The sequence below is a fragment of the Camelus bactrianus genome, chromosome X (assembly GCF_048773025.1).
Source record: "Camelus bactrianus isolate YW-2024 breed Bactrian camel chromosome X, ASM4877302v1, whole genome shotgun sequence".
Classification (NCBI taxonomy): domain Eukaryota; kingdom Metazoa; phylum Chordata; class Mammalia; order Artiodactyla; family Camelidae; genus Camelus; species Camelus bactrianus.
Window position 1 is genome coordinate 96,841,379 of NC_133575.1, and position 25,037 is coordinate 96,866,415.

Here is a 25,037-nt window from a genome sequence, read left to right on the forward strand (position 1 = left end):
ATTTCCTTAATTCTGCTTTCTGAGAAATAAATGTGAGTAAACTTGCTTTGCACATTTACCCTATCACTATGGGTTTTTTTTTTTTTTTTTTAATTTGTCTTTGATTTCTTAGGCTAGTACCTTAGCCACAAACCATAACCAAAAATGTGGCAATTTCAGGCACCAGTGCAGGACAAAATGAAAGACACTCTTCAGCAAGTAGACTTTGTGGCATCCCTCAAATGGTACCATTCAATCGTACCACTCAGAGGACAATATATCCCTTTAGCTTAGCAATTTCAAGAACAGCTGATGGAAGCATGAATGAATAGTAAGGAGGATAAAAGGGAGGAAGAGTAGGAAAAAACTGAAGAGGGTTTATACTGGCAAAGCTTATGTAAATACAGCAGGTCAAGTAGAATGTGTATGCTTTAATGACTTTTAAAGATTATTCATGTATTTTCCAAAGAATAATAAAACCTCTCATATCTGGACATATCCCATACTTCAACTAATAGGCACTTTCTATTCAACAGCTTTAAGTATGACTTCAGTGCACTTTAAAAAGTACTGAAAAGCTGACATTGTTCATTAATTTCTCTTCATCACAGAATTAGATACAGTTTAAGTTTAAAAGCAGCAATATACCTTGAAGTGAATGCCAGCAACGAGCTGGGTTAGTTCTAGATTTTTGAAATCAAGCTTGGGTGGAACAGTAAGTCGATAACGTTGGTCTTTACAGACCTGCTTTTTCTGTTCAAGTCCTCTTTCCCTGTTTCTGTATCCCTCCACTTATTTATCTTAGTAGGTAACGCTAGTAATTTTACACAATCTTCTGACTTAGCAGCAGACAATAATATGATCGTCAGACTTGCTCCTCTCATTCCAAAGCCAAGCCAAAACTTAACCTTTCCCTCAGAACTCTGCCTTCAAATGAGAAACCTGAAAATGACTTGGACAAACTACTCATACACAATATGTCAATACAGGTAACTGCATTTTACCATGGGACTCCTAGACCAATAATGCCTTAACTCTAACGAAGGAATTTCAGGCACCGTTGTGAGGTGGGTCAGAGTTGTTTGAGGAGAAAAGAAAACTATGTAGATACCTAAGTAGATGGCATTGATATGAAATCCCTTTTCTTTTAGGATATACACCAAATGGGTCTGTTAAAAGAAATATGACTGACCAATTAGAAGAGGATATCATTGTACTTTCTTGAATCACTGATGTGCTTTAAACTCTTGCAGAAAATGAAGAATTTGATGGTAGAGAACAATCTGGAGCTGACTCATGACGATAATTCACTATCTTGACTGGTGGAACTATTTTCTACTTTAAGACCCAGACTAGACACTGACATTTTAAAAATATCTGGAGAAATGATAGGTGTCAAAAGTCAGATTCAGGCCTACAGTTTAACAATAGGTTGGTCAGCACACTATACAAATTAGGGTATTACAAGGCAAGAAAATCGCACCTGAGTGTAAAGTTTAGGAACAGGTTAATTTGAACTTCATCTTTAGAGATGAGTAGGTACCTATCAAATTACAGAGATTTAAAAATTATAAAATCATCCAATCATATGCAATCTTCTTTAATAAACCCAAAAATAGAAATATATCTCTTTAGCTAAGGATTCATCACTAACTACAACAGAGACTATATAAATTCCAGACTGTGGTGTATTATCAGCCTTCACATATTTCTATTAAATCCAAGCCCTTATACAAGGATATTCTTCTGTATCAAATGGCAACTGAACTGCTTGGAGGACTGGAAAGCTAACATACTACCAAATCTTATAACCTGATGAGTAAATTTCAATTTTGTCACAAGATATGACAATTACTTTTTTTTAAATTATCCTAACACTTGTGTTAATATTCCATTAGTGATTCAGTTCTTAATAATTCTTTGTTTCTTTCTTATACCTAAAACTAATGATATTCTATGTAATCTCAAAGTTACAGTGGTCTCTACTTTTGTTGCTGGTTGAAATTAGAGTCTAGATTGACCTATTATTCCATTCCTATGCATACATCCAAGGGGAAAGGTGGAACCATGTATGTTTGCTTGTCTTTCCTTTTTGCTTTACTCTTGAATGTTTTACTACCTGTGGCTATAGCTCAGCATTAAATGCCAAGGAAATTATCAAATACACGTTCAAGATTCCGAAAATCCACATTCCTTAATCATCATGCCAGTTAGGTATAACTCTTGTCAACAGAAATTCTGACCATCATTGTGACTTCAGTGCAAGTAGAAAATAGTTCCACCAGTCAAGATAGTGAATTATCGTCACGAGTCAGCTCCAGATTGTTCTCTAACCATCAAATTCTTCATTTTCTGCGAGAGTTCAAAGCACATCAATGACTCATTCAGCTTAAGCCAAAAACAATTTCACCAATTAATTTCAATTTAATTTCAATTAAAAACCCCTCTCTGTATGCATTAATATACATACCACTTTTCATTTATAAACACTGTCATTTTCACAAATGAAAATCTGGTCATTTTTCACAGATGTATTGAAGGATGAAGGAGATAAGTACAAAAACACTACCCCTTTTAGAAAGTGCTATTTTTATCTGTATGCGTGTATTTAAAAGAGTCAAGCCTGCTCATGCAGTCACACCAACTAAAAATCTCTCTTTGACCTCAGTCAAAAGAACCTACAGTCTGTTTGAATCCAGTCTGAATCCGTTTGAAACCTTACACATGCAATATCTTAAGTGGTTCTCCAAAGAAATCAAGTGTTTGAGCCTTCAGAGGCATTCTTAACGAAGAAAATGTCCTAGATACTTACACCATATCACTGTCATATAGCCACAAACTTGCTGGTTGCCCTTTGCTACTTGTTCTCTTCTATATAATCCCATATCCGTTGGGTAAAGGCCAGCACTAATGAGGCTGAGGTGGCCGTTTGATCTTCATATGGGCCAGTTATCTTTTCTCTCTTCCACAGATACAGAAGAAAGCCTAACCCCAACCAGCTTCTGCAGAATTATGCGCCACAAAGTACAAAAGAACTAGCAAGGCCATCTGCATTTCTAAACTCAAGGGACATGTCCTGCTGACTGTAGGTCAGTGGGATCATCTTCATTTCACCTCTAAATCCTTCCATACCCCCAGATGAACTTCCTTAAAAGCTGGACAACTGAGAAGATCAAGATAATGGAACCTGCAGCATATTTGCTCGTGTGTGTGTGTGTGTGTGTGTGTGTGTGTGTGTGTGTGTGTGTGTGTCTACTGGGGGATGGGGTCTGAGGAATACATTCAAACAAGTAAATGAGGCTTATTATTACTCAAGCACCATTTAATATGAATACTTAAAGAGAGGGTATGCACATCTGTGGCAACAATTCAGTTTTGAATATTCAAAAAAAAAGCAGTGATATTTTTCAATCCTTCTCCCAATTTTTGCTGTTGAGTAATCATGATATTTATATATTTCTGCTCCTAGAAATCACAAACTCACTTCCATAAAATGGGATACTAAATCCTATTTTAGAGTAAGAACCTTGTTGCTTTTGGAACCAGTTTTTAGAATTATTTAAAAAAATAAACATTGGCATATCTGAATTATTAAGTATTTTAGGCATCCACCATGCTTTGACTATATCAAGCACAAAATGGGTGCTTAAGGTTTACATAATAAGAATAACAACATTGTTTTCCACTTTTAGTTCAGAGTTGACACGCTATAGGCATCCATTATGAGCAATACATATTAGTTAGAATTTACTATTAAGCTGTAAGAGTTCACTATAAATCATTTTTAGATACCCCAGCTGTTTTTATTATGCTACCTTTAAAAATAAATCATCAGGACAATTTCTCAGGGATATATGATGTTGCCAAATACCTGGCTAGGTTAAATGAGAAAACACCAGTTCTTAATTCCAATAATATAACATTCATAAGCATTTTCAGAAATTAGTAGTAATTAAAACTGAAGGGCATTAGTATGTGCACTATGAGTGAGTGGGATCATAGAAAAAGGCTCCCAGAAAGAATTTTTTTCCTACTAATTTTGCCTGAACCATTAATCTCTACTAAACTATAGTACAAATCCTCTCTCAAATATGTATCCTCTCAAATACCTAGCCTGGTACATAGTCAAGTACGGCCAGTTTCATTAATTCAAAGGTGACTTTCTAAATCCAACTCCAATTCAGAAACCCCTTTTTATGTTTTTGTTATACTTAATGAGGATTTTAAACTCCACCTTTTAATTTTTAGGTTAATTGTGACCCACGGGACACTAGTTACCTTTGACACTCCCCCAAATTACTTGTTAACTGGAAGACATATACTCAAACTGAAGTCAAGAGGGTCAGGAGGAAATGCAGTAGCTTCGGGACAAGGAGAATAGGAATAGTTTTCTTGCAAAGCCACTTAGCAAAACCATTTAGCTAGAGGGCATTGTGCCAACTTCAAAGGCAAAGAAAGTTCCTGATAATTTCTGTATTCTTTCTTAGAAGCAAAATACACTCTTTGCAAATCCAGATTTCTTTTTTTTTTTTTTTTTTTTTTTTTTTTTTTTTTTTTTTCAGTAGACCCAGCTCCTCAGTAAAATAATGTATTTCCAGAAACAGGGCAAATTGATCCCTGTAATGTCCCTCCTTTGCCTTCAGAAGTCCATTTAAATCATATTCAGGTATCCTTTTTTCTAGCAGTGGAGTTTTCCAAATCATTTTTAAAAGGAATTTTACCATCTCATAGTTCCTTGGTTGTATGTACATGGACTAACAATTTTAACAGATAATACAGTGATACAAATGGCTATAGGTGGTACTATGAATCTACAGGCACAGTGACAGATTAGTGGTTGCTTAGGGCTGGAGGATGGGGGGTAATGTGTTATAAGATGATGAAAATGTCCTAAAATTGACTAGCGTGACAGTTGCATCTCTCTGTGAATATACTCAAACACTGATGGGTGATTCAGTTAAATGAGCAAACTACAGAGTATGTTAATTATATATTAAAGTTATTATAAGAAATATAGACAGGAAGAATATATGGTAGTCAAGAGTGCAGGATGACTATCTGGATTCTAAATTCCAGTCCTTGGACTTTTAAGCCTATAGGACATTGGGTAAATTATGAAGTAACTTGAGTAACATTATGAAGCTTCAATTTTCACATCTGTAAAATGGAGGAAGACATATAGTACCTATGCACACACAGTTGTTTTGAACAATAAATATGATCATGTATGGCAAAATGCTTATTAACCTAATGTCTGTATTCCAGTAAGTGCTCAATGTTTGCTAATTAGTCTTCTCCTCATTGATATCTAATTCACACATTATAAAATACAGTCTTTTAAAGTGTACAAGTGATTTTTAGTATAACTACATAACTGTGCAACCATCACCACTATCTAAATCCAGAATATTCCTATCACCCCAGACAGAAATCCCATACTCACTAGCAGTGACTCCCCATTGTCCTCTCCCCATAGTGGTAAACAAAAATCTACTTTCTATCCCTATGGATTTGGCTATTCTGGACATTTCATATAAATGGACTCATACAATATATGGCCTTGTGCATGCAGCTTTTTCACTTAACATCATGTTTTTGAGGCTTGTCCATATTGCAGCATGTATCAGAACTTTATTTCTTTTTATGGCTGAATATATTCCCTGGTAACAGTGTGAAAAAAAATTTCACATTTTGTTTATCCATTCATCATGTGATGAACATTTTGTGAATATCTTTTTTTTTTCTTGGCTATCATGAATAAGGCTGCTTTGAACACTCAAGTAAAATGCACATGTTTGTTGTTGTTGTTTTCATCAAGGAGGGAATAAAAACTCCTGTGTACCTTCCTACTCAGCATCCCACATCAGTATAGGTCTCAAGGTCCAAGATATATATATAGGATAAAGTGATAACATTTTAAATGTTCACAACTGATAGAAAATAAAAGTAAATGAAATCATCTTTTTAAATATGAAAAAGAAAAATATCTACTAATATTGTATTTATTTATAATTTAAATTGAGGTATAAGTGACATATAGCATTATATTAGTTTCAAGTATATAAAGGAAAGATTTGATATCTGTATACATTGTGACATGATCATCACAATATGTATAGTTAACATCTGTCACTACACATAGTTTTTTTCTTGTGTTGAGAACTTTTAAGATTTACTCACTTAGCAACTTTCAAATATGCAATACAATATTATTAACCATAGTCACCATGGTGTACATTACATCTTCATGACTTATTTATTTTATAACAGGGTATCTGTACCTTTAGATCCGCTGCATCCATTTCACTCACCCCCCCCCCCACTCTCTGCCTTTGGCAACCACCCCAATCTATTCTTTGTACCTAGGAGTTTGGGGGTGTGTGTGTGTGTGTGTGTGTGTGTGTTCTGTTTTGTTTTTGTTTGTTTGTTTGTTAGGTTCCACATATAAGTGAGATCATACAGCATTTGTCTTTCACTGTCTGACTTATTTCACTTAGTGTAATGCCTTCAAGGTCTACCCATTTCACAAATGGCAAGGTTTCATTCTTTTTTATGGCTGAATGGTATTTCATTTTGTGTGTGTGTGTGTGTGTGTGTGTGTGTGTGTGTGTATAAAAATCACATTTTCATTATCCATTCATCCATCAGTGGACACCTGGATTGTTTCCATATCTTGGTTATTGTAAATAATGCTACAATGAACATGTGGCTGCATAAATATTTTCTAATTAGTGTTTTTGTTTTCTTTGGATACATATTCATGTAGAATTCCTGGATCATGTCATGGTTTCATTTTTAAATTTTTAGGGAACCTCCACAATGTTTCCTATAATGGAGGTATCAGTTTATATTCCTACCAACAGTGCACAAAGGTACACTTTTCTCCACACCCTAATAATTGTTATCTCTTGTCATTTTGATAATAACCATCCTAACACATGTGAGGTGATAGCTCATTGTGGCTTTGATTTGCATTATCTGATGATTACTGATATTGAGCACCTTTTCATATACATATTGACAATCTTTGTGTCTTATTTGCAAAAACATTTATTCAGATCTTTTCCCATTTTTAAAATCAGGTTATTTCCTTCTTTCTTTCTTTTTTTGCAATTGAGTTGTAGGCAATCCTTTTATATTTGGATATTAGCCTCTTATCAGATACTTGCAAATATTTTCTCCCTCTCCCTAGTTTGTCTTTTAATTTTATCAGTTGTTACCTTTCATATACAGAGGTTCTTAGTTTGATGTAGTCCCACATTAAAAAAAAAAATTTTTTATTGAAGTGGAGTCTGTTTACAATGTTGTGTTAATTTCTGGTGCACAGCATAGTGATTCAGTTATACATATATATACTCCTTTTCATATTCTTTTTCATTATAGGCTATTACAAGGTATTGAATATAGTTTCCTGTGCTATATAGTAGAAACTTGTTGTTGATCTATTTCATATGTAGTAGTTAGTATCTGCAAATCCAGAACTCCCAATTTATCTCCCCACTCTCCTATTTCACCCCTGGTAACCATAAGTTTATTTTTTAATGTCTATGAGTCTGTTTCTGTTTTGTAAATAAGCTCATTTGTATCATTTTTATAGGTTCCACATATAAGTGGTATCATATGGTATTCTTCTTTCTCTTTCTGGCTTATTTTACTTAGTATGACAATCTCCAGAGCCATCCATGTTGTTGCAAATGGCATTATTTTATTTTTTATGGCTGAGTAGTATTCCATTATATTTATACACACACACACACACACACACACACACATATAATACACACCACCACTTCTTTATCCAATCATCTGTTGATGGACATTTATGTTGTTTCCATATCTTGGCTATTGTAAATAGTGCTGCTATGAACATTGACATGCATGTATCTTTTTGAATTAGAGTTTCCTCTGGATGGATGCCAAGGAGTGGGATTGATGGATCATTGGGTAAAGCTATTTTTAGTTTTTTAAGGAATCTCCATACTGTTTTCCATAATCGCTGCACCAAACTACATTCCTACCAACAGTGTAGGAGGGTTCCCTTTTCTCCATACCCTCTCCAGCATTTATTGTTTGTGAACTTTTTTAATGATGGCCATTCTGACCAGTGTGAGGTAATACCTCATTGTAGTTTTGATTTGCATTTCTCTGATAATTATCGATATTGAGAATTTTTTCTCATGTGCCTATTGGCCACCATTTATTTGTATGTCTTCATTGGAAAAATGTTTGTTTAGGTCTTCTGCTCATTTTTGGATTGGGTTGTTTGTTTTTTTGTTATTGAGTTGTATGAGCTGTTTGTATATTCTGGAAATCAAGCCCTTGTTAGCATCATTTGCAAAGGTACTTTTGTCCACGGATGGCTGTCAAATTATTGTTGCTGAGGGTGTATATGAGTGTGATACCTTCTATACCACCATCTTGCTGATTCCACCCATTTTTTAAACTAGATTATTTATTTTTATATTTTGACTTGTAACAAGTTTCTTATATATTCTGGATATAAGTCCATTAATAGATATATGGTTTGCAAATGTTTTCTCCCATTTTATGGGGTGCATTTCACTTTCTTGATGGTATCTTCCTCTTCCCCCTCTCTGCTTTCATCCTCCTTCTATTATCATTATCATTATTATTATTATTATTAATTCTAATAATTTCTATTATCTATAGGAAGTAAAAAAGTGCTCATTAGAAATACTGATGTAATCACATTCCCATTCACATTTCCTTGTAATTTCTAGATGATTCTGATGTAAGCAACACAGACAGATTATTCCAGAACCTGACAGCTGGAGAAGTACAGAATCTTCAAAGTGACAGCAGAAACAGTATCAAATGTCAGCCAGAAAGCAGGGTCTCAGGGGACATTTAATGTGCTGTTGAAAATAAGCAGTGAAGTTAACTAACCATGCTTAGGGAGACAGACCAAATTCACAGAAAATCTGCAAATCTCAAATGGACAGGGTCAAACAGGAACAGCACCAAATGGCTCTTCAAATGGTTGTTTTTGCATTGCTTTACTTTTTATCGTTTCATAAACTAAAAGCAATGCAGAAACAAGAACACATAATTAAAGCAGAATGCTGTCCTTTTCAATTACTGAAGTAATTGGATGCAGTGGAGAAATTTAACACATTCGGTTTTAAATGAAGACACTGTATACTGGAGGGAGCCCAACTAGAGTTACCAAAACCTTGCTTGCCCTCTTGCAGGAGCAAGCTCAGCTCCTCCCATAGTGCCACACAACCAAGTATCTAAAAAAACCTAATCAAAGGAAGCAACCAGATTTCTCATCTCCTTTAAATATATCATCATCATCACCATAACAATAATGTGAAAAGGACATTTAGTTCATTTTGCACATGAAGAGTAACATTGTTAAAATAAAAACAACTGCAATCCAATGAAAAGATATTAACAGATCTCAAACAACACAGATAAGGCAACTCCCACTCCCCTGCTTGCCCCACCAAGTGCTTTTACGAGCAGAACACAAATGTTTCAGGATTTGCCAACATAAAACGGTAACAGAGAAATTGCTGTTCCCTCAAACACATTTTCCAAAAGTGGCACAAATTTCATCAGATAAATTTTAAGGTAGTATGTTGACATGGTAGTAGCTAAGATTATAAGAAGACAGTAGAAAGTGACTGAAAATCTTAAGGAAGAAAAAATAGCTAATATTGATTGAAAATTTACTATATTCTAATTTACTATGCTCTAATTTAATTTAAACAAAGTTAAGAGATAACTCCAAAATCAAATATGTAATCTATGACTGTCAAAGTCCTCTTTGGGGAAGGCCCTAGAAGTGGAAGTCAACATGTAAAAATATCCATATCTTTTGACTAGCTTTTCTGCATGGGTTCAAATTCCATTTCTGCAGTTTCACTAGCAGCATGACCTTGAGCAAGTTACTGAACCTCAGTTTTTAAAAATGGGAACTTTTGTGAAGATTAAATGAGTCAATACCCCTAAACCAATTTTCTCATTTGCAGAAAGAGGTGACTGGCTTAGATTGGTAGTTTTCAAATTATTTTCAGGTTTTCAAAGACTTTTCAGGTTGCCTCTACTGGAAGAAAAAGAATGGATCCACAGAGGTAGTGGTTGCAGGGTGGGGCGTGGCTGATCAGCCCTGTCATTTCTGCCATCCTCTCCCATTCAACCAGAATAGCTCATCTTTTGCCTGCTGTATAGGTTTGGGTTTCATAAAAGATAACTTTTGGGAGGAATGGTAAGCATTTTAATGACATTTTCTTTATGTCAAGCAGTCTCCTAAGTGCTTTTTTATGCATTAGCTTATTTAATCTTCACATGATCCCCATTTTTCAGATGAGATAACTGAGGTACAGAGAAGTTAAGTACTTTGCCCACGTTCTCATAGCTAGTAAATAAAAAATGCAAAGTTGAACCCAGGCAGCCTGGCTCCACCATTCACGCTCTTAACCACTAAGCTACACTACCTCAAAAACAGAAGTTTCTGTTGTTTAAAAAATGAAAATAAAATTTTGAAGCCCACTAGACTATATGAGCTCTAAAAAACCTCGTTAGCTTTAGAAATTCCATAGCTCTACAATGAGGTAATTAAACTAGTATCAGAATTTAGTTACAGTGTAGACCCAAGGGTCAAGATACAATCAACTAAACCTCCTATACAATCTCTAGCTACAATCCTGCACTGCAAAAAAGAACATTTCAGAAGAATGAACACTAGATAACTCGAATTTTTAATTATTTTGACCTGCAATACTTTTGTACTGGTTCCTTCACTAGCAGAAGATCCACAGGAACCTTCTGGTTGTGCCAGTTGTTTCAGAGGTTGGGGCTTCAGGATGAAGATGCTATTTATGTCTCATGTTTACTATCTTGAAACTATCCTAAATCCAGAGTACATCCGTTATCTACAGTAATCAGTGTTTCCTGGGCCCTGAGTTGTAACTACCTATCTGACTCTAAACCTCTAGCTGTATTTTCTGGGTTTTCTAGCTGCTGACACCCTTGCCCCATACTCCACCTTAGAGGACCCTGAACTGGCTCTCACCTAGACTATCTCCTGCTTGCAGAATGAGAATGTTGCAGAGCCAGGGAGCCACACCCACACTGAGCCTGATTTCTCCTCCATTCGGACCACGTTGCACCCTACACTTTCTTGCCCAAATGAGCTGGGAATGCCAAGGAAGGGGGTCAGGTTGTAGGCTTGAGTCTCCATTTGTATTTTGGCTCCAAGACTCACTGGGATGAGCCTGTTTGCTAGCTTAGGTAATGGTACACCCTTGTTGTGTGCTCCTAAGCCTTAATTTTGGCTCCCTAGTCCATTTCTAACTTTCTGTAGTCCATTTTCTAATTCTCTGTCATCAGGAATTCCAAAGGTTTCAGAAAGATTAATTCCTATTCACAATTTAAAATCTAGTCAAGTATCTTATCTGTGGGGAAGCTTTTCCTGACCTCTTCAAGATGTGTTAGGCATCCCTTTGCACAACAGGATTATTTATATTACTTGTATTATTTCTGGGGTTTACCTATGTTTTTTCTACTAGATGAAGCTCATTAAGGATAGGAATGATGTCTTTTACCCTCATACCTAGTACATTATAAATACTCAATAAAGTTTGCTGAACTGAACTCAGGTTTCTTTTGTACTATTTCTGTGCTTTTTTCCAGTACACTGACCTTCCTCTCCTTTCCTAGAATCTAATGGAGAATTTCTTAACCTCATCACTACTGACATTTGGGGCTGGAAAATTCTTTGTTGGGGGAGGAAGGGGCCTTGTGCATTGCATGTTTAGTAGCATCCCTGGCCTTTGTCCACCAGATGCTAAGTAGCATCTCCTCCTAAGTTGTGACAACCAAAATATGTCTCCAGGAATATCCAAATGTCCCCTGAGGTGGGGGGAATCACCCCCAGATGAGAACTACTGTCCTATCGCCACAAACTGTTGTCCCACTTTCTTTGCATTGGTCATTCCTGCCTTTCCTTCCCCTTTCAACTTAAATGTCATTTACTTAGGGAAGCCTTCCTTGTCCACCAGACTGAGTTTAAGGCCCCTGATATATTTTTATAGCACCTGGTAATTATCCTTCAACATACTTATCACAATTTTAATTTTATGACTATTTCCTATCTGTCTCAATTATTAATTCCATAAAGCAGAGACTGCGTCTGTCTATTTAATTGCTAAATGCCTAATGCTTTGCATAGTTACTAGTATATAGTAGGGGCTCAAGAAATATTGTTTAAATGAATGGATGATAGTTAATTGCCCTATTTTATCTGTTCATAGCTCCATCACAGCCCGCACCAAATTTCTAGAGTAAACCTCTGTTAACACTGTGGCACTTATTTAGGATGAGGTAAGGAGGTAACATCTCACCTGCCTCCTAAGTATGTACCACAAGACCTGGCACATGATACACACCTATTTCTTAATATACACATACACAGTGTGCTATCCTTTATTGAATTTACTAAGGAAGGAAATTTACTTATTGGGCTTTTAACTAGCAATAAACTAAAAATGAATTTAGGCTTAATAGTTAACAAAAAAAAAATGTGATTAAGTTGACACTCCTACTCCAACGCAAATATTATCTCTCATCTGAAAGATATATTTACTTCTGTACCAACATATCATAATGTCAAAAAGCTCCAGAAGTGCAGTCAGTTTAAAAAAAAACTGTCTATAAACTGCCAAATAATTTGACTGACTTTTTCCCAACGACTGAATGTTTCAACATTAAGTAGAGAAAGCTTGATACCAGGAACATAAAGGAAAGAGAGAGGAAAACAGCACACATAAGTTTTGGCCATAAGTCAGGTTGAAGTATTTTGTTTCTTTATTCAATGCTGGCTTTTCATGTCCTAAAGTGAGTCCAATTTTGAGGCTTCAACTTGACAGGGAAGATATCAGAGAACAGAAAGGAGACATGAGGAGGAGGGAAGGGTAACATTTTTCTGTGCAGTTTTTCTTGGCATGACCCTTGCAAGGGAAATATGAAGGAAAAGTGTGTGAGACAGGAGTTAAGTGGCAAATGAAACTATTGTGTTTAAGGCAAGCATAATATGCATGCCATGCTGGACAGATAAAAAATGCATAGCCGCAAAAGCACGTTTGGTGTGATCTACAAGCACGTGTAAAGCTTTGGGAAAATACAGTCATTTCCTTTTCTAATGTTTGTCACTCTCTAAATTGTAAAAATCTTGTTTCCAAAAAGAAAAAAAAAATTCAGCCACACGACTGCAATCCATATAAGCAAGTTATATATTAATAATCATGATCCTAGCTGCCTTTTATTGACTGTTCACAAAAGTCTAGTCACACTACATGCATAAATTATAAAGCTCACCCAAATCCTATGAAGTAATTGTTATTATCTCAATTTTACAAAGAGAAAACAGAGGCTCAAGCAATTTGGAGAACTTGCACCAGGTCTGGCAGCTAGTAAGTGGCAGGGCTGGGATTTGAATTCAGGTTTGCCTTTTATTTATTTAATGGAAGAAGAGATTGAGAAAGCCTTTAGTATAGTCAACCAATGCCATAAAGAGACTTTTTCCCAACACCTTTTATAATTCATTGTTCTGATTATCAGATCCTTCCCTCATTCCAGCCTCTGTCCTCAGACTATGAGTTCTTCAAGGGCAGATGCCATCATCTTCATTTCCATGTTCCCAGTATCTACCACAGTGATGAGCACATAGTAGATATTCAACATATGCTTTTTGAATGAAGGAATGACATTTTGTTAAATAATTTGAATAAAACCATGTGAAGACAATTCTACCCATACTTTGCCCATTCAGTTGCAGTGACCGGCCACGTTCCAAAAAGGAACGGACCAGTGAATAGGAACGTGAAAGTCCTTATTTAACAAGAACTGAGGTGGCCTGGTAAGAGCTTCATTGTGGATCCAAACAGTTATATATTTAAAATAGTTAATTAACATAGGGTTGCCCATTCACATTTCATCTGAAAAAAAAAATGTTGAAGGAAACGTGCAGTTAATGTAGAGGACTCTTCCTCATTTTGAAAGTCAGGGCTCTTAGTAAGGCCCTCAGTCATGGGCCTCCTCCTATCTACCCTATCATATTTAGAAACCAAGACTCATTTCTTATGAACAGCTTTTATAATTACTTTCTTTCATGCCTCACACATAGTACCACAAATCCTCTTTATAATCACAGTGCATTATTTTTCCTAGTTCTGTTGCATGTAGCATTTGCACATATTACAGATTGAAAAAAAAAGCCATTACTTGTGCCACAATTCTTACCTAAACTAGGCAAGAATCACCATAGATTATTATTGTGCCCTTCATTAATTTAATTCTTAAGCTTCTATACTGGCCAACAAAGCCAATGAAAATAGAAGCTGTCCTTAAGCAAGAAACTCTTGCACATTGGGACACAATAATGATTTCATTAAGTGACAGCTTTTGAAAAGTTTTTTTTTAAGTGTCTCAATGTGAATGATGATAGTGTTGAAAGATGTACATCTTGATTCTCTGAAGAGATAAGAAATGAATTTAAGCCAAACTAAAACAACACATCTGTTCCAAAACAGACTATAATCAGGCACTTTTTAAAAAATAGACTGCTTTAAAAAAAGAAAGACCTATTGTACAATGGGTTATTAAAGACTGCCAAAACAATCCAGGGGGCTCTTCCTCACCTCTGCGATTGTCATTATACCCCTCAGGGCTACTGTCAGAAGCAGAGTCTGTTGCCGGATGTACCACACTGCTGACCCAGAATCAGGCTTCTTAGGCTCTTACGGAGGGGAACTAAGGCAAATTTTATAAGTAGAACTCTGACATCCAAAAACCAGCACAGCAGAATTCATACATCCAAATGAGGTGTGGCTCCTTCATTGATTCTTTCACCTTGTGATGCCATAAACATACAAACAATGTTGCAATGACTCAAAACATTTTTAGAGTTCCTCATTAATAATTATCTTTAGTGTTTATAAGCTGCTTAAAAATCAGCTTTATTACTCTATAGAGTTTTTGGTCAAAGGTTATACTACATATTTTGAACACGTATATTCAGCAGACTTGACTCCAAATAGCATTCGCTTGCTCCCCAAAATCAAATCCATCTTCAAAGAGAACAAATTCCACCAGTGAGAATATTTCATGATAACTCCCAAGGTCTAAAAGCAACAGTCAGAAAGAAACCCTAAGAAAAGTTTTAGCAGTGATAGCACTTGAATTAGTTTATAGCCTGAGATGATCATTCTGAAGGGACTCACACTAATTTGTATGCAAATATATTTGCAAGATAATATACTGCACTCACACACCCACATACCCATTTGTATTCCCATAGAAAATTTCAAGAAAAATATATAAAGAAAACTTGTACCTTCTGAAGGGGCATGTGAATGGAGAGTTGGGGCGGGGGTAGAGTAGGATATACATACTTTATATCCTGTTTGTAATGATCTCTCTATCTGTCTACATACATACACAGGTTATTTATTTTACTGTGAGTGTGTACTGCTTTCATAAGAGAGGGGGAGGGAGAAAGGAAAGAAGGAAGTAAAAAAAGGAAACAATGAGAAAACTAAAATAGACATGAGGGAGAGGAAGGGGAGATGGAGGGAGGGAGGGAAGAGAAAAGGAAAGTAATCCAAACAGCTAATACCCTATTGTCAGGTCTTCTGTGTTTTTAATTGCATTTTCTACTTTAAACCACTTTATGTTTCTTTTTGCCTCCATTACAAAATTGTGTGTTGTAAAGAATCTTATGTGGTATATGAGAAAGGAGTAATAGAGTTAAATTAGCAAATAATGTAAGCACTGTGGCAGCTGTTATATGGAGTGAAGTGAGAATGCCCTGGCAAAGGAAAAAAGATCTGAAATCTGTTCAATGTTATCATGTTTTTATTGATCAATCTGTGCCCAATTAAAAATAAACAACCAAAACATATCCTTTTTAAAAGCAAATTTCAGAATGAGAATTAAGGAATATTTAATATCTATAAGGACAAGGGTGTGAGAAGTGGAATACTGACAGAACTGATAATTTGAGGGTTTCCTCCAGAGGGGACTTCATGGCTTCATTTAAAAAAAAGTCACATAAAGCTGTGATTTTAGTTTGGACTATACTTTCCATTGTACTTTCCAATCTATTTGAATGCAACAAAGTGAACATGTTAAAAAAGTATCCATCCAAAAAGTACCATAAACAGCAGATAAAGACAAATGAAAAAGTGGGAAATCTAGGCAACATTTATGACAGACAATGGGGTAATTTCCTTAATGTTTGACAGCTCTTATAAATCAATAATTAAAAAACCAATCTCCCAATAGACATGTGAACAAAGCACACAGAAAATTCACATGAGGAAATACATATGACAAAATATACGATATGTTCAACTTTGTTCACAACTAAAAACTGCAATGAAAAAAAAATTTCTTACCAGTTATATTGACAAAGATTAACAAGTCTGATATATCCAGAGTTAATTAGGAGAAATAAGCACTTTCAACCCTGTCAATGGGAGTCTAAATTGGTCTAATTATTGTATAGGGCAATGAGGCAATCAATTCCCATCAAAATCTAAAATGCACATTCTCTTTGACTAGACAATTCTGTGTCTAAGAATTTATCCTACAGATATATTTTTGTACTGTCTTGTGAATAGATATGAAAGAATGTCTATGCCGCATTTTTGCAAGCACTGGTAAAATCTAAGAATTCCTCAGGAGGGAAAAGTTTAAATAGATTCTGATGTATCCACATAAAGGAGTACTAGACAGCTTTTCAAAAGAATGTTAAAGCTGTATATGTGCTGATACAGAAAGTTTTAAAACATCACTGAGGGAAAAAAATCAAGGGACAAAACAGTGTTTTACCATTGATTGAAGAATCAAAGGACAAAACAAGACATTAACAGTGGTTTACTAGTAGGAAACGGGTCGAGAAGTAAGTGCAGACTGGGGTGGGAGTGAGAGGGAGACTTCACTTTTCCTATATACTCTTCAATGTTGTTTGAAACTTTTCCTATGTGTGTATTACTTTTCAACAGCTTTATTGAGATATATTTCACATACCATACGATTCATCTATTTAATAGGTACAATTCAATGGTTTTTAGTATATTCATAGAGTTGTACAACCATTACCATAATTGATTTTAAAATATTTTCATCCCCTCAGAAAGAAACCCTGTACCCATTGGCAGTCATTCCCCATTTCCCACTCTCCTCCTCAGCCCTTGAAAACCACAAATCTACATTCTGCTGTATGATTTACCTATTTATGATGCTTCATATAAATGGGATCATACAGCATGTGGCCATTTGTGAATGTCTTATTTCACTTAGCATGTTTTCAATGTTCATCATTAGCACAGTATGAATCAGAACTTCATAATCTTTTATGGCCAAATAATATTCACCATTGTATGGACAGACCACATTTTGTTTATTCATTGACTAGCTGATAGACATCTGAGTTGTTTCCACTTTTTGGCTATTATGAATGGTGCTGCTATGAGCATTAATGTACACGTGTATTACTTTTTAATAAAAACTAGTTCAAATATTAAAAATTTATATAGTCACCACAACTATTAGTTACTCAGAGGAAACCTCCATATGATGATAAGATGGTGGAAGAGCAGACAGGGTGGGTTTTCTGTGGAGAGTTATTGTACCATCAGCTATTTATAAAATGGAAAATTTGAGCAAGTCTTCAATAGGAAATAGATTTAAACACGTCAGTTTCCTTTTCTGAAGGCATATTTCCTAGGATGAGTTTGTTACAAATAAAAATAGCTACTTTCATATATAATACTCATGACAATGTTAAATTATACCAAAGCTTCAGAGCTAAAGTTTCACCTTCCTAATTTACATGCATATTCCTAAAAGATAATCCACAATCTGGAGAAGCAGATCCTGAATAGTACAAAATTCTCTTGCTGTACAGACTTAGGATGGCTAATTTTATGTGTGAACTTGGCTAGGGAATGGTATTCACTTACTGGTCAAATACCAGTCTAGATGTTGCTGTGAAAGTATCTTTTTGAATATGATCAACATCTAAATCAGTAGACTTTGAGTAAAGCAGATTATCTTCCATAATGAAAAGTCCCATCCAATCAGCTGAAGGCCTAAGAGAAAATAAGGAGGTGCCCTGAGAAAGAAGGAATTTTGCTTCCAGACTTCAGACTTAACATTAAGTCTTCCCTGGGTCTCCAGCCTGCCAGTCTACCCTGCAGATTTGGGGATTTGCCAGCCCCTACAACCATGTTAGCCAATTCCTTAAAATCTCTCTCCCTCAGAGAGAGAGATAAAGATATATACAGGGTGTGTGTGTGTGTGTGTGTGTAGAGAGCAAGAGAGGTATATAAAATAGATAGATCAATTGATCAATCCCATTGGTCTGTTGCTCCGAAAAACCCTGATTAATAATAGACTCAGTGAATGTTAGTGTTGGAAAGTACTTTAAATATCATCTAAATCGAATCTTATCATTTTATAGTTAGGAAAATAGAGGACCAAAGAGTTTAAGTGGTGTGTATGTATGTACAGATAATCCTACAAAGAAGTGTAAGCTAAGGACTTCTCAGGATGATAACTTATTCCAAAAATTCCAAAAAGTACATGAGAATAAGGTCACAAAATGTGTCCTTGTACCTGTGTGATTTGGAAAGGTGAGAGGTAAAGTAAAATTATCAAATTATCATTTAAAACATATACAATGTATTGAAAAACATTCAGTTTCCCAGTTCCCCCAAACTACTTTATAATATGATTTTATGGTTCCTGGAGGCTAGTTATAATTGAATTATAGGGTGTCTTGTTCACATTCTAGCTGGTGAAAAAAAAATTGCTCAGCTCTGCTTCACGGTTCTCTAAACACCGGCTAGAATACTCATGAGGAAGCTTATAATTCAATTATAACTCCCCTCTGGGAATCATATAATTATATATAAAAGACCTAAGCCATCATATGTTCTCCATTTATTTTTTGTTATGAAAGGATTTGTCTAAAGTCTGATATTAAATTTGAATAGGTCTGAGTCAATTTGCACCTCAAGATTTACCCAGATACTAACATAATAAACTGCATTCACCTAGCTGAAAGACATTAGGAGTTGATCTGTTTACCCAAACAAAAAACACATAATATCCTTATCTCTCTTTGGAGATTATATATATACACATACATTCCATACAGATACACACTTGTGTTTCTAATTGAACTTGTAATGAAATAGTAAACTGCTGGCATAATTACTATGACTTACATCTGAATAAAAGACTAGCACAGTGCATTAATTAGTTAATGGTTCAAAAGAGTATATATTTTGCAGAAATAAGGCAGGGGGGCAATTGATATTGATCTTAATCCAAGGAAACGCTCTCTGCCTCTCTGGCTCATTCATTGATTCATTTAGCAGACCTTCACTGAGCACTGCTCTCTGCCAGGTAGCGTGTTTCCCCTCACCACTCACAGCTCATTTGAGAATGCATGTGAGCTCCTGAACATGCATATGCACACATTTCTCCTCTAGAATGCAACCCACTATCTTTTTTTAAGCAATGAATTCAGGAGTTTGCCACTTCTGTAATTCCACAAGGATTTACACATACAACCCATATTTAACATTGTGCTTGGCTATAGTATGTGGGAAATATAAACCATACTCTCTAGAACTTTATAGTTTAGCTGAAAAGCTAAGGATAGCTTACAAATAGAGAAAACCAAGAGGTCGGCAACAAGAAGCAGTAGGGTATTAAACGTGTAGAAGAGATGAGGCATGCCAAAAACTAATTCTGTACACCCCACAAGTTTGCCTGTAAGATGTTCTGAGACTGCATCATGATTCCCCTGACAACTCAACCTTTCAGTGCCTGGTCCGTAGAGTAAAGGTTTAGATGCCAGGCTATGAAATCAGAATGTAGGGCTTCCAGCTCTGAGACTTACTAACCATGGCCTTCATATGCTCCTATGTGAAATGGAGACAATAATAAAATGTACCTCAAAGGGTTGTTGTAAAAATTAAGAGTTAACACGGGAAAAGCACTTTGAATATGTTATGGACTGAATGTTTGTGTCCTCACAAAACTCAGATGTTGAAATCCTAACCCCAATGTGACAATGTTAGAAGACAGGGCCTTTGGGAAGAGATTAGGTCATTTGGGTGGAACCCTTATGAATAGGATTAGTGCTCTTACCAAAGAGACCCCAGAGAGCTCTCTTGTCCCTTCCACCATGTGAGGACACAGCAAGGGCAGGCCCTCACCAGAATCTGAATCTGCTGGCAACTTGACGTTGGACTTCCCAGCCTCCAGAGCTGTGAGAAATACATTTCTGTTCTTTATAACCTACCCAAATCTATGTTACTTTGTTATAGCAGTCTGAACAGACTAAGACAAAATAGCTCTTGGCACATAGTAAATGCTTAATAACTGTTAGCTCCTATAATACTTTTGTTGTCACTGTCATCTTCATAACCTTTATCCTCATTATTTTAGTAATATTGACAGAAGACAAAGGGGAAATTTCCTTAAAATAAAGATATGGCTACAATTGGGAACTTTTTCACAAAGTCAGATTTTTTTAAAGGTGATGCTAAAAGATGAAAATAATACCATCTAATCAAGAATAGGGTCTGACTAACTAAACCTAACACAACTTGTGAAAGATGTGTAGGCCAAAGATGCAGGGATGGAGGCCTTTTAAGGTATATCTAGGGCATGAATAAAAATGAATGAATATGAACACTGCAAGAGTCAGCGGTGTAATGATGATAGTTGTCAAACAAATCTTGGAATCCATAAGTAGATAACCTCTATTTTGCATCAGTCTTTTCTGTCAAAGAGATTTATTTGTGGAATAGAAAGAATACAGAACCATTCATAAGAATAAATTAAAGCCCAGGATTCCTGAGGAAGTAGTGTTAATAGCACTCATGTTTCTGGCCCTCATGAAAGATTTCTGAGAGTACTGACTTAGCTCTGAGTCTAGGAAGCATCCAGTACCAGTAGTCAGCATAGGCAAACCCTTGAATATGTCTTGACAGACTGACTTCACTTTCCTTTTGAGCATGCTGACTAACTGACAGAAGAGGGAAATGGGTAGATGTGTTTCATACTCAGCAAAGCATTTTGCAAAGTCTTTCATGATATACTACTGGATGAGTTTAAACAATATATGAAACAAATGATGGAGCCAATTAAGTTAACACATAAGTGAATGAACAACCATACTAAGGTTTAATTTGCTTAATTTGTCTCTAGTGATCTCCTTTCCTTCATCCTATTTAACATTTTTGTAATCCATGCCATAGGTGAGAAAGTAGTTTTTAGACACACAGAACTAGTCATAATAGCTAACATGTTGAATGATACAATCATAATGCCCCAAATTCATGCCAGGATGAAACTATGAGCCAAATACATCATGCTATAAATTCATAGACAGATATATAAAATCCTGCTTTGCATTAAAAAAATCTGTGCTACATAAGTACACCGTGGGAGAAACTGGCTTTAAAATACTGTGTGTATAGAGACTAAGAGAGTTCAGTTGACTGTAAGCACGAGTTGGCAGGATGATATGGCTGATGTGAGCATAGGCTCTGTGAATGGAAATGCAGACTCTGGGAAGAAAAAGATGATATTCTTGATCCAATGTGGGCTGCCCAAACTATACCAGGAGTGTTATATTCAACCATAGGTTCTTCGTCTTAAAAGGCCATGGAACAAATAGAGCATGTTCAGAAGAGAGCATCTAGGATAGCTGAACAGCATGAAGATATGTGTTTAATGGCGACTTGTCAAGAAAGTTGTGGAAAGGATTCAAACAACAGGAATAGATGACTTACATACATATAAGGATTTTTCCAAGCCTAAGTCTAGGCTTTATAAAGGAGGGCAAACTGATGAGAAGCTGGGAACTAAGGAACACAGGATTGCTACAGGATTAAGGGTATCCCATGGATAAATTTCTATCTGGGTCAGCGTTTTTCTGAAACTCTGATGGTCTAGGACTACCTTCCCCAGTTCCATCAACTACTGGCTTCTAACCCAGAGTCCCTCTCTCCAATAAGCCCGATTCTGAGCCTAGCTACTTAAGCTAATGAAGAGAAGCAGAAAGTTAGTGGCAATTTTTAACGTCCTTCATTATTGTTCTCTTCAAGTTAACAGTCCCCAAAGACTTGACTGCATAGGGAACATCTTGCTGTGTCGGAAAGACCACTGACTGGGAGAATACCAAAGTTATACAAGACCTGCATTAGTCCATTTTCTCTGGTTCTCAATTTTGTCATCTGAGAAAGGAGGCAGTCAGATTAGTCTCAAAGGCCATTTTCAGATTGAAAATATAATTACATCACTATTATGTTAATTTTTAAAGAATATTTTGATTTTTTCAAAGGCAATAACAAAGCATGAAAATAAGCCATCATGTGACTTAGTGAATTAAACCGAATGAAATATTGCTATGCTATATATTCAAGCTCAGAGAGTGCTAAGAACTTTAAGTTCAGTGATTCAGGCAAATATAGTTTTATTTCCAGTTCTAATTGCTTTAAAGAGTCTCTTGTTTGGCATTTGGTTGGTTGGTTTAAACTTAAGCCCATTTTTTACAACATTAGTTCAATTTGGTAGAAATTCACGCTATCCTGTTTTAAAGAGCTGCCTCTCAGCATAGCAAGTGCCATGACAAGCAAAAAAAAGAACTTACAGCCAAAATTCAATGCTTCGGAGAGAAGGTCAGAAGCCCTAAAAGACCACAGAAGAGGACTGAGCTCAGGATCCCCTGCTATGAATTTCCCCAACCAGGGTTTCTTCAAATTAGAACAGCTCCTTCTAGTTATTGATTCAACTTACATATTTGAACCTAAATATGTCATTTATTTTAAGGCAGAAATATCTCTCATAAGGAAAAGGTAAAAGGCCCAAACATATAGTATTTATAGATGTAGGATTTAAGGGCATAAATGCTTCATTTTCAGTGACTTTCAAGTGTAATTTTTCTCAGAAATAGAAATGGCAACTCAGAGAATCAATGTTCATTTCTCACCATAACAGTATATTGGTTTGCAGAGATGCACACCAAATATTAACAGCTTGTTCTTGCCTCCATATCCTCAAAGAAAGGGTTAATTTTCCTTAGAATCCTACTCAAAGGGTCTGGGGAAAAATCCAATCTCATAAAAATCCAGTGACATGAGTAACTTCCTAAACTTTTTAGACCATTTATTCCCAAAATAACATTGGTGTTCAAATAACTTCAGTTTATTACGTTAGAGTCTTCCAGGTAAGGAACATTTTGCCAGAGCCTCTAGGGTAAAGAATTTGAAATGCTATTTGTTGACAAGGAGGGGAAAATATATAGTTTATCTAATGAAAGGTTTTCCTATTGCTCCCCTCTATTTGGAAAAGCATTCATCTATGCTCATCACTTCTTGGGTTCTAGCTGATCTATTGTATCACTTATCTGGGCTTTCAGTAACTCAAGTTCAGTGATCAAAAGGAATCATTATTCAAAGACTATTGGTGAGGCAGGCAAGCTTCTGTCATGTCTGATCTATGTGGCAGATCACAGCTTTCTTAATGCAGCTAAAGTTTGAAATGGCTTCTCTAGGTGGTTGTTTATTGTTTTTGTTTTGTTTTGTTGTTTGTTTGTTTCAGAAGGAGGTTATTTTTGTTTTCAAACTTTTACCTAAATAAACTGATTTCAGGCTCCCATTCAACTGTTACTTTTCCTCTTTATCCTTCCTCTTTTTTTTTTGAGAGAATAAAAGTTGGCTTTGAAATATCTTGTGATTTTCTATAAATTCCAGTGAAAAGTTGATTCAGAACTGACCTGCAATACTTTGGAAGATGTATGTTCAAAGGAAGAGTAAGAACTACCATTTTAGTACCATACACAACAATGCACATAACTTCAAGTAAAGCACTCTCCGGATTTGCACTATTGAGCAAAGAAAGACAAGCTAGTAATAAGCCACTGGCTTGGAAATAATCACAACTGCTATATGATTCAGTGAGAATTAGAAACTGTCCTGGGAGAAGCAAGCAAGAATGAAAAGAAGTGGTGACAGTGGTATAACAATGTTTTGGATTTTCACCTAGGATGAATGGTGCTATTAGTTGCAATGGTACCTCTCTCCCCATCCCAACCCCAATCACTCCTGCTAAGTGTTCTGGTCCATGACAGATGTGGAAAAGATCCAGAAAAACTTAATTAATGGAGTGGGGAACAAACAAAAGGTACTAAGCTTCTTCAACCTGGAAAGACAAAGGCTGAGAAGAAAAGCATATGATGGAAGTCTAACAAAAGAAGTTCTGGATTGGATGAATCACATTTTGGAAAGGTAAAATTAGGTAACATCCCATGAAATTGCTGAATGAAGCTTATGAACAATGAAATGAAATACTACTTTATATATCATTTATACATTAATTTTTTCAAATATGTTAAATCTAGAGGAAAGAAATATGAACAAGACATGGTATTTAACCTCAAGAGTTCACATTATAGCTGAGCAAATACCTAAAACCTAAATGTGATAAAATGTTATAAGTGATTTAAAAGAGGTTTGGCTATAAGAATAAGAACATATTAGAGATTAGTTTTATGATGGAAGGAGATGGGAATGAAGAGAAGCGTACAAGATTTGACAAGAGAGGACATCTAACCTGGACCTTGAACAATTACTTGAAAGTTCACTGGTCTCAGAAGGAAAAGAAGGCTATTCTAGAAGAGCGGGCATGCATGAAGACAAAATAAATAACTTCTCAATAAAACAGAGAAAGGTAAAGGGAGGTTGGAATAAAACCAGCATGGGAGAAATAAGGGGAATTAAGGCCAAAGGTAGGCAAATCCTTAAATGCCATGCAAGGAACTTGGTACAATATCTGGTGAGCAACAGAGAGCCAACAGCAGTTTTTAAGCAGTGGAGTGTTCTTGGTGTTAGCTCCACCTTCTAGAGAACAAGTCTACTTGTTAAGATTCTGGGGGGAAAAAATTTGATCCAAAAACAGGACATGCTTAACTGTTTTTCAAATATCTGAGAGGCTGTGGTATGAAA

The 25,037-nt window shown here is 35.8% G+C and overlaps 1 protein-coding gene across 1 annotated transcript in view; it reads right to left on the reverse strand.

Annotated features, from left to right (window-relative positions):
• Nucleotides 1-25,037, reverse strand: part of TENM1 (teneurin transmembrane protein 1) — a 700,775-nt gene that overhangs the window by 562,143 nt on the left and 113,595 nt on the right. The window lies entirely within an intron of this gene.